This window comes from Canis lupus, chromosome 2 (assembly GCF_011100685.1).
Source record: "Canis lupus familiaris isolate Mischka breed German Shepherd chromosome 2, alternate assembly UU_Cfam_GSD_1.0, whole genome shotgun sequence".
Classification (NCBI taxonomy): Eukaryota; Metazoa; Chordata; class Mammalia; order Carnivora; family Canidae; genus Canis; species Canis lupus.
In genome coordinates, this window is record NC_049223.1 from 11,484,528 (window position 1) to 11,501,085 (window position 16,558).

Consider the following 16,558-nt stretch of genomic DNA (forward strand, 5'->3'; position numbering starts at 1 on the left):
GCGATCCTGGAGACATGGGATCGAGTCCCACGTCGGGCTCCTTGCATGGAGCCTGCTTCTCCCTCTGCCTATGTCTCTGCCTCTCTGTCTCTCTCTGTGTGACTATCATGAATAAATAAATAAAATCTTTAAAAAAATAAAAAAATAAAATCTTTAAAAAATAAAAATACTTTTATTACTAACAAATACTAACCATCATGTTAGTTGGTTGCAATCACTGATCACAGATCCACGTAACAAATTAAGTAATAATAAGTAAGTTTGAACTGCAAGAAGGACACAGAGACATGAAGTGAGAAATGCTGTTGAAATAAAAATAACACCAAAAGACTTGCTCAATGCAGGGTTGCCACAAACTTCAATTTGTAAAAAAAAAAAAAAACAAAAAACAACAACAAAAACAACAACAACAACAAAAAAAGATATGTTTGAAGCATGATAAAATAAGGTATGTCTATGTAAAAAAGTGTTAAAGTGATTAGTTATTAAAGAAAAAAGGGTTTTTTCTCATAACAGTTATCAAAATAAATTCTCAGATGAATTAAAGGCATAATTGTGAAACAATGAAACTACTGACATATAGTAGATAATATAGGTGAATTTTATATGAACATGGCTAGAGAAAGCCTTTTTAAAGCATAAAAGTCATAATGATATCACCAAGATGGCAAGAAAAATGGTCTTCTTCAGTTCCCTCAGAGAAAAACCAACTAGGAATATTCATAGTCAAGGCATCTTTGTGAAAGTCCCAGAACCAAGGATGAGGCTGGAGTATCTACTTGGCTCAGAAAAAAAAATAATAATAAAATAATGCATTTGAAGGGTAAAGGGAGCAGTTTTACTTTGACCTATTCACCCTTTCCCCAAACCAGTGCCATACAGCACAAAGATGTACTCCCAAAAACCTCTGATTTCTCCAGTGTGAAAAAGCCCAAGGGAGGGTATCCAGCTTCTCCACTGTTATGAGTGCTTCTAAGGATGCCTACACTTCAGTCTCATCTCACAGGGACCACTGGAGAAATAAATAGCATAAGACCTTCAAGTATTAGAGATGGAGAGGGGGAAAAGGAGCTCATAGCAATTAAGGCAGCGATCATGGTAAGCTGTGGTTTTGGTAGTGTAAGTACCTGAACAGAGCTCTTAGCTAAGAGCCAGAGTGAGAGCCATTTGGAGAATCAAAGCGATGGTGCTTGCTTCAGCAGCACATATACTAAAATTGGAATGATACAGAGAAGATTAGCACGGCCCTTGCACAAGGATAACATGAAGCATTCCATATTTTTTCAACTTCTGGTCTTTGACCTTGTCAGAATCATCAAGTGTGAAATTTATTTAGGTCATGGTTGATATTCTTGACTCAGCCCGCTCATACAGCCACTCTGCACTTAGCAAAATGATGAGAAGGAAGAATTCAACACAAAAGAAAGAATCATAAACAGTGCTCTCTTCCCCAGAGTTACAGAATTTAGATTACAATTCAGTATAGAAAGTCAATTCAGAAGCACAATTATAAAGCTACTAGTGGCTCTGGAAAAAAAGCATAAAGGATTCAAGAGACTTCATAACTGCAGAAATTAGATCTAATCAGGATGATATTAAAAATCAATTAAATGAGATGCAATCCAAACTGGAGGTCCTAATGATGAGGGTTAATGATGTAGAAGAAAGAGTGAGAGATATACAACACAAGTTTATGGCAAGGAGGAGGCTGAGGAAAAAAGAGAAAAACAATTAAAAACCAAGAGGAAAGGTTAAGGGAAATAAATGATAGCCTCAGAAGGAAAAATCTGCATATTGAACAAGTCATAGCTCAGAACTTCCCTAATTTGGGGAGGGAAATGGGCATTCAGATCCAGGAGATAGAGATATCTTCCCCCCAAAAAATCAATAAAAACCATTCAACACCTCAACATTTAATAGTGAAACTTGCAAATTTCAAAGATAAAGAGAAAATCCTTAAAGCGGTAAGAGACAAGAGATCCCTAACTTATATGGGGGAAAATATCAGATTAACAGCAGACCTCTCCACAAAGACCTGGCAGGCCAGAAAGGGCTGGCAGGATATATTCAGGGTCCTAAATGAGAAGAACACACAGCCAAGAATACTCTATCGAGCAAGGCTCTCATTTATAATAGAAGGAGAGATAAAAAGCTTCCAAGAGAGGCAGAAACTGGAAGAATATGTGACCACTAAACTAGCTCTGCAAGAAATATTAAGGGGGACCCTGTAAAATAAATAGGAAGCCCAAAGAACTAACCCACAAAAACAGGGACTGAATAGGTATTATGATGACACTAAGTTCATATCTTTCAATAGTTACTCTGAACATGAATGGGCTAAATGATCCCATCAAAAGACACAGGGTTTCAGACTGGATTAAAAAAAGCAAGACCCATCCATTTGCTGTCTACCAGAGATTCATTTGAGACCTAAGGACACCTCCAAACTGAAAATGAAAGGGTGGAGAACCATTAACATTCAAATGGTCCTCAAAAGAAAGTAGGGGTGGTAATCCTCCTATCAGATAAAGGTTATCCCAAAGACTATAGTAAGAGATGAAGAGGGACACTATATCATACTCAAAGGGTCTATCCAACAAGAAGACCTAACAATCATGAATATTTATTCCCCTAATGTGAGAGCTGCCAAGTATATCAAACAATTAATAACCAAAGTAAAGACATATTAAATTATAATACACTAATAGTAGGAGATTTCAACCTGGCACTTGTGGCAAATGACACCAAAGAAACAAGAGCTTTAAATGATACACTGGACCAGATGGATTTCACATATATATACAGAACTTTGTCTCTGAATGCAACTGTATACACATTCTTCTCAAGTGCACATGGGACTTTCTCTGGAATAGACCACATATTGGGTGACAAATCAGGTCTCAGGCAATACCAATAGATTGGGATTGTTCCCTGCATATTTTCAGACCACGATGCTTTGAAACTTGAACTCAATCACAAGAAGAAATCTGAAAGAAACTCAAACACATGGAGGTTAAAGACCATCCTGCTAAAAGATGAAAGGGTCAACCAGGAAATTAGAGAAGAATTTAAAAAGATTCATGGAAACTAATGAGAATGAAGATACAACCATTCAAAATCTTTGGGATACAGAAAAAGCAGTCCTGAGACAGAAATACATCACAATATAAGCATCCCTCAAAAAATTGGAAAAAACAAATACACAAGCTAACCTTGCACCTAAAGGAACTGTAGAAAGGACAGCAAATAAACCTATACCAAGTAGAAGAAGAGAGTTTAAAAAGATTTGAACAGAACTCAATGAAGTAGAGACCAGAAGAACTGTAGAACAGATCAACAAAACCAGGAGTTGGTTCTTTGAAAGAATTTGTAGAGAGATAAACCATTAGTCATCCTTTTTGAAAAGAAAGGAGAAAGAACTCAAATTATAAAATTATGAATGAAAGGGGAGAAATCACAATCAATACCAATGAAATACAAACGATTTAAAAATATATTATAAGCATCCATACACCCATAAATTAGGCAATCTAGAAGAAACAGACACATTTCTGGAAAACCACAAACTACCAAATTGGAACAGGAATAAATAGAAAACCTGAACAGGCCAATAACCAGGGAGGAAATTGAAGCTGTCATCAAAAACCTCCCAAGACACAAAAGTCCAGGGCCAGATGGTTTCCCAGGGGAATTCTATCAAACATTTAAAGAAGAAACAAAACCTATTCTACTAAAGTTGTTCTGAAAGATAGAAAGGGACAGAATACTTCCAGACTCATTGTATGAGGCCAGCATCATCTTAATTCCAAAACCAAAGACCCCACCAAAAAGGAGAATTATAGACCAATATCCCTGATGAACACAGTTGCAAAAATTCTCAAAAATATACTAGCCAATAGGATCCAACAGTACATTAAGAAGATTATTCACTGTGACCAAGCGGGATTTATCCCTGGAATGCAAGGCTGGTTCAACACTCCTAAAGCAAGCAACGTGATAGATCATATCAACAAGAGAAAAAAACAAGAACCATATGATCCTCTCAATAGATGCAGAGAAAACATTTTTAAAAAGATTTTATTTATTTCTTCATGAGAGACACACACAGAGAGAGAGAGAGAGGCAGAGACACAGGCAGAGGGAGAAGCAGGCTCCACATAGGGAGCCCAAGGTAGACTCTATCCTGGGACTCCAGGATTAGGACCCTGGGCTGTAGGTGGTGCTAAACTGCTGAGCCACCGGGGCGGGGGGTGGGGGGCAGAGAAAGCATTTGACAAAATACAGCATCCATTCCTGATCAAAACTCTTCAGAGTGTAGGGATAGAGGGAACATTCCTCACCACCTTAAAAGTCATCTATGAAAAGCCCAGAGCAAATCTCATTCTCAATGGTTAGAAACACTGAGAGCCTTTCCCCTAAGATCAGGAACAAGACAGGGATGTCAACTCTCACCACTGATATTCAACATAGTACTAGAAGTCCCAGACTCAGCAATCAGACAACAAAAAGAAATAAAAGGCATTGAAACGGCAAAGAAGTAGTCAAACTCTCCCTCTTCACAGACGACATGGTAAGGTACCTATAAAACCCAAAAGACTCTATCCCAAGATTGCTAGAACTCATACAGCATTTCGGCAATGTGGCAGGATACAAGATCAATGCTCAGAAATCAGTGGCATTTCTATACAGTAATAATGAGACTGAAGAAAGAGAAATTAATCAATCCCAAAATCCCATTTAGGTTTATTGCACCCCAAAGCATTAGATACCTAGGAATAAACCTAATCAAAGAGATAAAGGATCTATATCCAAAAACCTACAGAATGCTTCTGAAAGGAATTGAGAAAGACACAAAGAGATGGAAAATATTCCATCCTCATGGATTGGAAGAATTAATACTGTGAAAATTTCTCTGCTACCCAGGGCTATTTACACATTTAATGCAATCTCTATCAAAATACCATAGACTTTCTTCAGAGAGTTGGAACAAATCATCTTCAGATTTGTGTGGAATCAAAAAAAGACCCTGAATAGCCAGGGGAATTTTGAAAAAGAAAACCAGAGCCGGGGGCATCACAATGTTGGATTTCAGGTTGTACTACAAAACTCTGATGATCAAGACAGTGTGGTACTGGCACAAAAACAGACACATAAACAGTGGAACAGAATACAGAACCCAGAAATGGGCCCTCAACTCTATGGTCAAATAATATTCGACAAGGCAGGAAAGACTATCTACTGGAAAAAGGACAGTCTCTTCAATAAATGGTGCTGGGAAAATTGGATAGCCATGTGCAGAAGAATGAAACTAGACCACTCTCTTACACCATACACAAAGATAAACTCAAAAGGGATGAAAGAGCTAAATGTGAGACAAGAATCCATCAAAATCCTAGAGGAGAACACAGGCAACACCCTTTTTGAACTTGGCCACAGCAACTTCTTGCAAGATACATCTGTGAAGGCAAGGGAACCAAAGCAAAGATGAATTCTTGGGCCTTCATCAAGATAAAAAGCTTCTGTGCAGCAAAAGAAACAGTCAACAAAATTAAAAGACAACCTACGGAATGATAGAAGATATTTGCAAATGACATATCAGATAAAGGGCTAGTATCCAAGATCTATAAAGAACTTATTAAACTCAACAGCAAAGAAACAAACAATCCAATCATGAAATGGGCAAAAGACATGAACAGAAATCTCACAGAGGAAGACATAGACAAGCACATGAGAAAATGCTTTGCATCACTGGCAATCATGGAAATACAAATCAAAACCACAATGAGATACCACCTCCCACCAGTGAGAATGGTGAAAATTAACAAGACAGGAAACAACCAATGTTGGAGAGGATGTGGAGACAGGGGAACCCTCTTACACTGTTGGTGGGAACGTGAACTGGTGCAGCCCCTCTGGAAAACTGTGTGGAGGTTCCTCAAAGAGTTAAAAATAGAGCTGCCCTATGACCCAGCAATTGCACTGCTTGGGGATTTACCCCAAAGATACAGATGCAGTGAAAGACCGAGACACCTGCACCCTAATGTTTATAGCAGCAATGTCCACAGTAGCCAAACTGTAGAAAGAGCTTCAGTGCCCACTGAAAGATTAATGGATAAAGAAGATGTGATCTATATACACAATGGAATATTACTCAGCCATTTAAACGACAAATACCCTCCATTTGTTCAATGTGGATGGAACTGGAGGGTGTTATGCTGAGTGATGTAGGTCAATCGGAGAAGGACAAAAATTATATGGTTTCATTCATACGGGGAATATAAAAAATAGTGAAAAGAATTAAAGCAGAAAGGAGAGAAAATGAGTGGGAAATATCAGAGAGGGAGACAGAACATGAGAGACTCCTAATTCTGGGAAACAAGGGGTAGTGGAAGGGGAGGTGGGTGTGGAGATGTGGTGACTAGGTGATGGGCACTGAGGATGGCATTTGATGGGAAGAGCACTGGGTATTATACTATATGTTGGCAAATCAAACTCTAATAAAAAATATACAAAAAAATGAGAAGTGAAGAAAAAAAAGTGATGACACCCCAACCCAACTGGCTGGGTTTGGTTCTGGGTGTCCATCTAAAGGTCTCTATAAGGAATTCCTGGGTGGCTCAGTGGTTTAGCACCTGCCTTTGGCCCAGGGCGTGATCCTGGAGTCCTGGGATGGAGTACCACATCGGGCTCCCTGCATGGAGCCTGCTTCTCCCTCTGCCTGTGTCTCTGCCTCTCTCTGTGTGTCTTTAATGAATAAATAAATAAAATTTTTAAAACAAACAAACAAACAAACAAGAAAACAAAGGTCTCTATAGACAGAGTCATCTTACAGCCTGCTCACACAGGGAAGGAAGTCAGCAACCCCACCCAGTGTGGTACACTGCCTCACCTAGGAGCCTAATCAATGATCTATGGGAGGTCACACAGCCCAGGCTATGACCTCACCTAGACAAGAAGCCAACCCAGTAGCTCTGTTCAATTGTTGAGCAGAGACTACAGCCCTTCTTATTCAGGACATCTCAATAGTGACCATGGACATCCTTGGAGCTCAACATACAGGACACAAAGCATAGCCAATGGCCCTGTCCAGCACTAGAACTCAGCCCACAGCCCTGCCTGATTGCTGAGCACAGCCTGAGGTTCCCCCTAATCCCAAAGAGACTTTACCTGAATGCCGAGTCATGCCAGAGGCACATCTGGATTGGGGGCACAGCCTGCATTCTCACCCAACCAGGGCCAATTGCAGACCCAGCATGCACCCCTCACTCATATGCAAAGTCAAACTAGTAGCACCACTCTGCCTGTGACTCCAGCCAACCAGAGGTGATTGCTGGTCCAGCTAGTGGCTCCACCTGACCATGAAGCCAATCCATAGCCACTCAACCAGGGAAGCCAGCCATCAAGCAGCCCAATCTGAATGCCAAGCTGAGTCAGCAGGCTCACCTAACCAAAGAGCTCAGCCAGGAGTACTCCTATCTCAGAGAAGAGACAGAAGCCTCATCAAATTAGAGACCCTAACAGTAAGCCCCTCCTGCCCTCAGTTACTTCCATCTGACCCATCCAAGCCCCACAGTGAACAATTATTGGTTTAAAAGAGAATGCTGAAACTATAAGATAGGGTACATAAGCCTCATGGCACTAACAAAGAAAAAGCCTGTAGTAAATGAGCAAAATATTGAGATAGAAGAATCAAAGCACACCACCACAAAGGGTCATCAAATCAGAAAAATAAGACAGCAAGGAACAAAGAAGAGAATATAGGAATTACAAAACAGTCAGAAAAAAACAATTAACAAAAGTTAAAAAAGAAAAGAATACAATTAACAAAATGACCATAGTAAGGCCCTACCTATCAATAATTACTTTAACATAGGTGGATGAATTCTCCAATCCAAAACCTAGAGAGGCTGGGATGGTTTAAAAAAACAGGAAACTAGATCCAACAATATGCTGTCTACAAGAGATTCACTATAGTTTTAAAAACACACATAGATTGAAAGTGAAGGGATAGAAAGCATTCCATACAAATGGTAACCAAAAAAGAGGAGGGATGGCTATACTTCTATCAGAAATAGACTAAGTTTCAAATAGTCACAAGAGACAAAGAATGTCACTGTATAATGATAAAAGGATTAGTTCATAAAGAAGCCATAATAATTGCAAATATTTATGTATCCAACATCAGAACATCCAAATATATAAAGCAAATAATAACAGAGCTGCATGGAGAAATAAACAACAATACAATAAGGGTTTTAATATTCCATACTCAATAATTGATGGATTACTCAGACAGAAAATCAATAAGGAAAGAGCACTACGTGTTATCTGACTGTATATACACATGATTGCATATAACATATGACTATATGATCATATATTATTTAACACTAGATAGTGATATATGAAAACACACTATAGATCAAATAGACGTAGCAGACATATATAGAACATTCCACCCAACAGCAGCAGCATATACATTCTTCTCAAGCGCAGACAGAACATGTTCCAGGATAGATCATATGTTTAGCCACAAAAAAGTCTTAACAAATTCAAGAAAATTAAAATTATATCACATGTCTTTTCTGACCACTATATAGCTACCAATAAGAAGAGGAAAGTTGGGAAATTCACAAACATAGAAATCAAAACACACTACTGAACAAACTATGGATCAAAGGAGAAATTTAAAAATCTTGATATAAATTAAAATGGAAATATAACATGCCAAAATTTATGGAATGCATTAAAAGCTGTTCTAAGAGGAAAGTTTACAATTATAAACACCTACATTAAAAAAGAAATATCTCACATAAGCAATCAAACTTTACACCTCAAGGAGCTTGAACTAAGGTCAATGGTAACAGAAGAAGAAATAATTAGGATTAGAATAGAAAAAATGAAACACAGAAGAATAAAATAAAAGACTCACAAAACTAAAAAAAACTTTAAAAAGAATTAGTTTTTTAAAAAACTAAACAAAATTGACAAGCCTTTCACTAGGCTAACCAAGAAAAAGAGAAAATACTCAAATGTATAAAATTATCAATAAAAGAGGGATATTACAATTGAAACATCATTCCAAAATATCAGAAGAGGGCAGCCTGGGTGGCTCAGCAGTTTAGCACCTGCCTTTGGCCCAGGGCCTGATCCTAGAGACCCAGGATCGAGTCCCACATCAGGTTCCCTGCTTGGAGCCTGCTTCTCCCTCTGCCTATGTCTCTGCCTCTCCCTCTCTCTCTGGCTCTCATGAATGAATAAATAAAATCTTTTAAATATATATATATATTTTTTAATCATATATATATATCAGAAGAGACTACTATAAGCAATTATATACCAATGAATTGGATAATCTAGAAGAAATTGATACATTTCTAGAAACATACAACCTAACAAGACTGAAGCAAGAAAAAAACAATATCTGAGCAGAATAATTATGAGTAAAGCCATTGAATCAGTAATCAAAAACCTCCTAACACAGAAAAGTCCAGGACAAGATGGTTTTACTCATAGATTCTACCAAACACTGGTGAATTTAAAGAATCAAAGCCAATCCTTCTGAAACCCTTCCAAAAAATTGAAGAAGAGGGAATACTCCCAAATTCACTTTATAAGACCTCCAATATCCAGATACAAAAGCCATATAGAAACTAAAAGGCCAATAGCCTGATGAACATAAATGCAAAAATTCACAACAAAATACTAGTTAATAAAGTTAACAGCACATTAAAAGGATGATATGCCATGAAGATGAGATTTTTCCCTAGGATGCAAAGAAGGCTCAACTAACACAAGTCAATAAATATGATACACACATTAATATATCGATGGATAAAAAACACAGAATCCTCATAGCAAAAGCATAATAAAAGCATTTCATAAAATGCAACATGACAAAAATAAAGCCCATATGTAATATAATTAAAACTTCTGGAAGAAAATATAGGGTTAAAAACTCCTTGATGTTGGTCTTGGTAATAGTATTTTGGATAGAACACCAAAAGCACAAGCAACAAAAGCAAAAATAAACAAGTGGCTCTACATCAAACTAAAAAAATTATATTTACAGCAAAATGAATTATTAACAAAATAATTAATAACAGAATAATAAAGGTAACACAAAGAATAGGAGAAAATATTTGTAGACCATATGTCTGATAAGGCATTAATTTCCAAAATATTTAAGGAACTTCTACACTCGATACTTAAAAAAAGCAAAGAAAACCCCAAATAATTCAATTAAAAAAGGGGCAAAGGACCTGAACTGATATTTTTCCAAAGAAGATATCCACATGTCCAAGAGGTATATGAAGTTGTGCTTAATGTCAGTAATTACCAAGAAATACAAATCAGAAACACAAAAAGATATCACCTCACACTTGTGAGAATGACTATCATCAAGAAGACAACATATGCTGGAAAGGAAGTGGAGAAAAGGAAATCTTTCTGTGCTGCCAGTGGGAATGCAAATTGGTGCAGTAACTATGAAAACAGTATGAAGGATTCTCAAAATATTAAATACAGATTCTCAAAAAATTAAATACTCTATATGATCTACCAATCCCACTTCTGGGTATATATACCTAAAGGAAATGAAATTAGTATCTTTAAGAGATACCTGCATCCCTATGTTCACTGCAGCATTGTTCACAATAGCCAAGACATGTAAAGAATCCTAAGTCTCCACTGACAGATGAATGGACTAAGAAAGTATGGTGCATAATACAGACATATATACTAATACAGGTGTGGGCACACAGGAATACTAAAAAAGAAAAAATCTTGGGGTGCCTGGGTGGCTCAGTTGGTTAAGCATCTATCTGCTTTTGGCTCAGATCACAATCCTAGGGTACTGGGATCAAGCCCCACATCAGGCTCCTTGCTCAGTGGGAAGCTTGCTTCTCCCTTTCCCTCTGCGCCCCCCGCCCCCACTGTGGTCTATCAAATAAATAAATAAAATCTTAAAAAGAAAAAGAAAGAAATCCTGCCATTTGGAACCACGTGGATGGATCTTGAAGTCATTATGCTAAGAGAAATAAGTCAGACAGAGAAAGATAAATGTTGTATGATCTCACTTACATGTGGAATTTATAAAAATCAAACTCATAAAAATAGACAATAAAAAGGTGTCACCTGGGAGAAAGGGATGGAGAGATGGAGGAAATGGTTACAAGATAAATAACTACTGGGGTATAATACACAGGATGGTGACTACAGTTAACAGTAATGTATTGTATACATGAAAGCTCCTAAGAGAGTAGATCTTAAATGTTCTCACCACATACTCTAAATAAAGGTAGTTGTGACATGATGAATGTGTTAATCAACCTTCCTGTAGTAATCATTTCACAATGTAATCACATTGTACACCTTAAATTTACTCGTTATATGTCATTCATGTCTCAATAAACCTAATGAAAAATATCATTCTGGAAAAAATAACAAAAAGACAAAACTATAAAGGACACCCTGGCAGACATAACTATGCACAACCTAAAAACTAGGAAGGGTGAAAACATGAAAAACTAATAAAAGGTCAATAAAACTTGGGGAAAATCTTTGCAACTTTCACAACAAATAAAAAAAAATACTTCGATGCTTTAAAAGATTAAGTCAGTAAGAGGAATAACCATTACACACTGAAAACCAAGCAAAAAGCACAAATAGGAAATATAGATACACACAGAAACATAACTACACAAGGCACACAGGCACACAAACTTGATCAACCTGCTTAGCACTAAAGAATTGCAGAAAATATACAATTACCACCTACTTTAACCATATTTTCAGACTGAAACTATGAAAAAAATAATTAGACAGTGTTTGGCAAGCATACAGAAAAACAGACACAGTCATGTATTGCTTGTGAAAAAAGGGTACATTATTGAAGAGTAATTTAAAATTATAAATCAAATGGTTTAAAAATGAATATCAATTAAAAATTCTACTCTGTATTTTCTTTTACTCTTAAGATATAATTTGCAATGTGTGCAAACCTGTATATTGTTCAGTAAAGACTGTTTAAATTTGTGTACAATCAAAAGCAACTCCTAAATCAATAGTGAGGAACTGAATTAGTGAAAGGTGGTACATCCATTTGATGGAATACTATTGGCCCAAACAAAATATTGGTGAATAGGTATTTAAAAATTATATATAAAATTAAAGCAAATTAATTGAAAACAATGTTGCTTTTATTTATTGTATTAATTGAAAGCAATGTGGTAGATTGTAAAGACACACACAATGTTTTTATCATGAGGGTGTAATCAGCACTGATGTGGTTTACCTTTTCTACCTATATTTAAACATTTTCCTACAATAAAAATGAATTTCATCTTTTATGGTAAAAGGAAAGATTTTTTTAGAAATAAAAATAGTTAAGTTCTTAAAAAGAGTCAGTATGTGGTCTTTATCCATAGTATTATCTTAGTTCATTTGTATTATCCAGTAACATCCAAAAGTAAAGACTCCCTTCAAGTATTATTAAAGACACATACACAACCAAGATAGACCTGAAGACTTGGTAAGTTACCTGAACCTCCCAATGGACCTCTCTTTCAGCAAATAACACTTCCCCGAGGCATTACACATCAATTCTGCATATGCTGGTTCCATGTGTGATTAAGTTTTCTCTTCTCACAGAGTAGATGCTCCAAAAACACATGCCTAACCTAACAAATTATGTGCCTAGCCAAGGCTATCTCTGCAATCTTTCAGGCCAGAAAGCTCTTTGATGTCTCCTCTAGATGTCTAACACATCTGTGCAGGAAATAGATTAAAACTACTTTTTTTTTTTCATTTTAATATAATTAAAGGAAAAGCATATTTAAAAATTATACAATGAAAATGAAGTTTTAATTAATTTCTGAATGCAGTTATACCCATGACATAAAATTATTTTATTATTAAAAAGTGATCTCGGCTAACACATAAAAATCATACACAGTATGATGAATTTATTCTTAAAATTTTACCTTGTATAGCAAATATACTACCTAACCATTGTATATCTGTTATTTTATGTATGATGCACAAGTACTACTTTCGGCAAAGATTTTTCTTAAATTCCGTGTTTTTAAGCCACTGTGGTTAACAAATTACTTATCAAGTTAAAATACACTGGAATAAAATTAAAGTGATTTAATTCACTTAATTAACACAAATTAATGTATGCAAATATAAGGAATAGATACTTACCTCAAGGATAATGTAAACAGTAGCAATTTTCCTTGGGCTTTAGAGGTACAACTATGCTTTATACTCAGTCCTGTGGCAATGCAGCCAGAAATGCCACTTCCCACAAGTGTTACAACAGTTAAGAGAAAATTATTACAGTTAATTTAGATTTTGACTGTTTGCACTTTTATTTTTATTTCAGCAAAAGTGTTACTAAGGCCTGATATTTAACTATTATTCTAGATTTATAAAACTGGATCTTTTAGAAATTATGTTGAGAGAGTGTTAAAGCATCTAAATTGGCCTATAAAATACTAGCTTATCTTCTTACCAAAGAAGCCTTGGAGAAAGCAATAATTTTAGTATTTAATGTCTAAGAGATTAAAGCTTTAGAAATTGTTATTGTTGCAGAGCAGAAAACATTAAAACATTTTCAGTTTTACTGAAGCTTTTATCCACATTTACATCTAGCACTTAGATTATGATGTGCACAGTTATGTCACAGGGACAGTTTGCATTATTTATGTGCCTTTTAGTTTATAATGATGTTAAACCTGCACAAACGCATAACATAGAGAGGAATGTAGGTGCATTTGCAACAGTGGAGACTATAACTCATTTCTACCTGAAAGACAAGTGTTATGAAATAAAAGGAAAAATCTAAGAAAAAGTACTTCTACTTTACAAATGACACACTTAAGAAACTGTGTTCTATGTAATCTGCATTTTTAATGAGATAGTTCATATTCAAATAGTTTCTCAACAATCTGTAAGCAAATTCTAAAATCCAATGTATTTTGAAGTATCTGTCTTTTTCAGATAGGCAAAAAGGTCTGAGGGAAAAAAAATGTTGGGTATTATACAATGAATGGAGGAATGTAGAGAGTGCCTTGAAATTACATTTCTTCTAGATTAACTGAGGGGAAAGATTTTTTTTAAAGATTTTATTTATTTTTTTATTTGAGAGAGAGAGAGAATGTGTGTGTGCATGTGCACGCGCACGCACATGCAAGAGGAAGAGGGAGAGAGAATCTGAAACAGACTCGGCTGAGAATGGAGCCCAATCCCATGACCCCAAGATCATGACCTGAGTGGAAACAGAGTTGAATGATCAACTGACTGAACCACCCAGTGCCCCCAAAGGTAAAGATATTTCTCACACACTATTTTTCAGTTACGTTATTTTTCAAGACACAAATTTTATTTTTAAATGCAATTACCTTAGAACAAATTTTTTGTTTGTCCTGAAACATTTTGTACTATATTTTAATTAGTTACTATATTAAGAGAAAAATGAATCTGCTCTGATCGAAATTAGAATAAGGACATGAGAAAGCCATCTTCTTTTATCAATACCTTCACCACTTCCTGACATGGTACCCTCTAGGGATGAGGTTCTAGAACCATCTAGGAATTACACTAAAATATAGATTTCCAGATGTACTCTTTGAGATTTTGATCTAAGTGTTTCAGAACTGCATTTAAATATATATATGTATGTATGTATACATACATATATATGTATATATATAGTGTGTGTGTGTATATGTGTGTGTATGTATAAATTGACAGTGGCCCTGATCACCATTTTGAGAAACTTCCCTAAGGCTTCTATGAACACAGTTAGAAACCACTAATCTAGAACAGGCATACACATTCCCCTAGACATCATTCCATAACAGCAATGAAGTGTGGAGAACTTAATTTTGCCTGAGGGAATGATATATAAAATCATCCCCAAGATAAATCTTAATAACAAACCTCATTTAACCAACAGATGGGCATTTAGTCAAAAAAATTGATTTAAGGGCCAAGGACTCAAAACTTTGCGCTCTTTGGCTTCCTGTAGTAAAAATAAATAAGCTGCATCAAACAAAGACTCCTTCTAGGAGATAAAAACAATTACAAATTTATGGTACTTAGCTATGAACCAATTTTTAAATATTACCTATTAAATAGTCATATTTAAAAATATATTTAATTTTATTTTTTGCTTTGCAGCCCATAATTATAAATCTATAAATATATGGGTCCTAATCACCAATTAATTCAACAAATAATTATGAAGACTTAATATATGTCAGCCATTTAGAAATAATGTAATAAATAGGGAAGCCACAGACCCTGTGATTCCTCAGAGTATGCAGTCTATGGAGGGAGCAGGGGGAAAAGACAAGTCAATTAAAAGCCAATTATATTACTCTGCTTATAATATGCTAACACATATTTACACGTTTACCACATGGAAGGAAAATTCTAGTTTGCCTTTTTCTTTATTGAAATACAGATTATTAATGCAATATGGTTTATTTAGATGTGCCGGAAATACTTTCTGAAATTACCCTTTGCTTTTCTAGGAGTCAGAAGTGGCCCAAGGAAAATTTGAATATTGAAAATCTCCAAAATTAACTGCCAACTGTTGAAGGGAATCAAAACACATGGTATTAATATCTGCCACTCTATATACTTTGGACAACATGGCTGATAATATTGAAATCCAATGATGGTAAAACTGGAACCATTTTAACAAAACAAAACAAGAGAGAGATCAGAAAACCAGTGTTAAAAGCCAGCCCAGAAGATATTATGGCTTCTTTGAGTACCTGGTCAAGTTGCCCAAGGTAATAATTAACTAGCAGTAGACACACCATTAGTTTTCCTCGAAAACAGAAGCCATAGAAGTGGGGCTCTTGAAACTTTAACTATGGAGAGGTATGAAGGCATAAAGGTTTTGAAAACATTCCCTGTAATATAAATGGGGATCCTTTCGCCATCTTTAGGATTACTTCAATGAAACCATTAAAAGAAAAGAATAAAGGATGGGACCTTATGAGAAGTAAGCTCTAAATATATCTGTGGCCTACAAAACAAGGAAAGGTATGAGTTATGAAGCCTTGGAAAGAAAAGACCAAAATAAGTGACAATAAAGATGAAAGACTAGAAGAAAAGGGAAAAGTGAGGAGAAAGAGGAGCTTAAAAAGGAGAAACAAAAGACTCAGGCAGAGGAAGGAAGAAATGGATAATTCTATTCAATTTCTTTAAAATTTTTTTTAACTTTTTAAGTAGGCTCCATTCCCAACATTGGGCTTGAACTCATAATCCTGAGATCAAGAGTCACATGCTCTGCTGAATGAGCCAGCCAGGTGTCCCTGAATAGATAATCTTAAAACAACATTTGTGGTGATATTACAAATTATTATTTTTCTTATATATTTCTCTAGTTTCTATGACTTTTATAAGAGCATTCATAGCTTTTTAAATTCAATGGCTTTTTTCCAATTTTATATGAAAACTACACGTAGTCCATCTACTCTCCAATTTGATCTTTACAATAGTAGTGGCTTGAAATAAGGTGATGTAGCAGGAATTTGGA

The 16,558-nt window shown here is 35.7% G+C and overlaps 1 protein-coding gene, 1 long non-coding RNA gene and 1 pseudogene across 2 annotated transcripts in view; 2 read left to right on the plus strand and 1 right to left on the minus strand.

Annotated features, from left to right (window-relative positions):
• Window positions 1-16,202, plus strand: part of LOC119871079 — a 28,524-nt gene extending 12,322 nt beyond the window's left edge. Inside the window, exon 3 of the long non-coding RNA XR_005355196.1 lies at window positions 15,543-16,202. This is a non-coding gene — a long non-coding RNA (uncharacterized LOC119871079). The remainder of the gene's footprint in view (window positions 1-15,542) is intronic.
• The window catches only part of MALRD1 (MAM and LDL receptor class A domain containing 1), a 754,089-nt gene that overhangs the window by 488,210 nt on the left and 249,321 nt on the right, over window positions 1-16,558 (minus strand).
• On the plus strand, window positions 1,187-1,283 carry LOC119871152 (annotated as a pseudogene).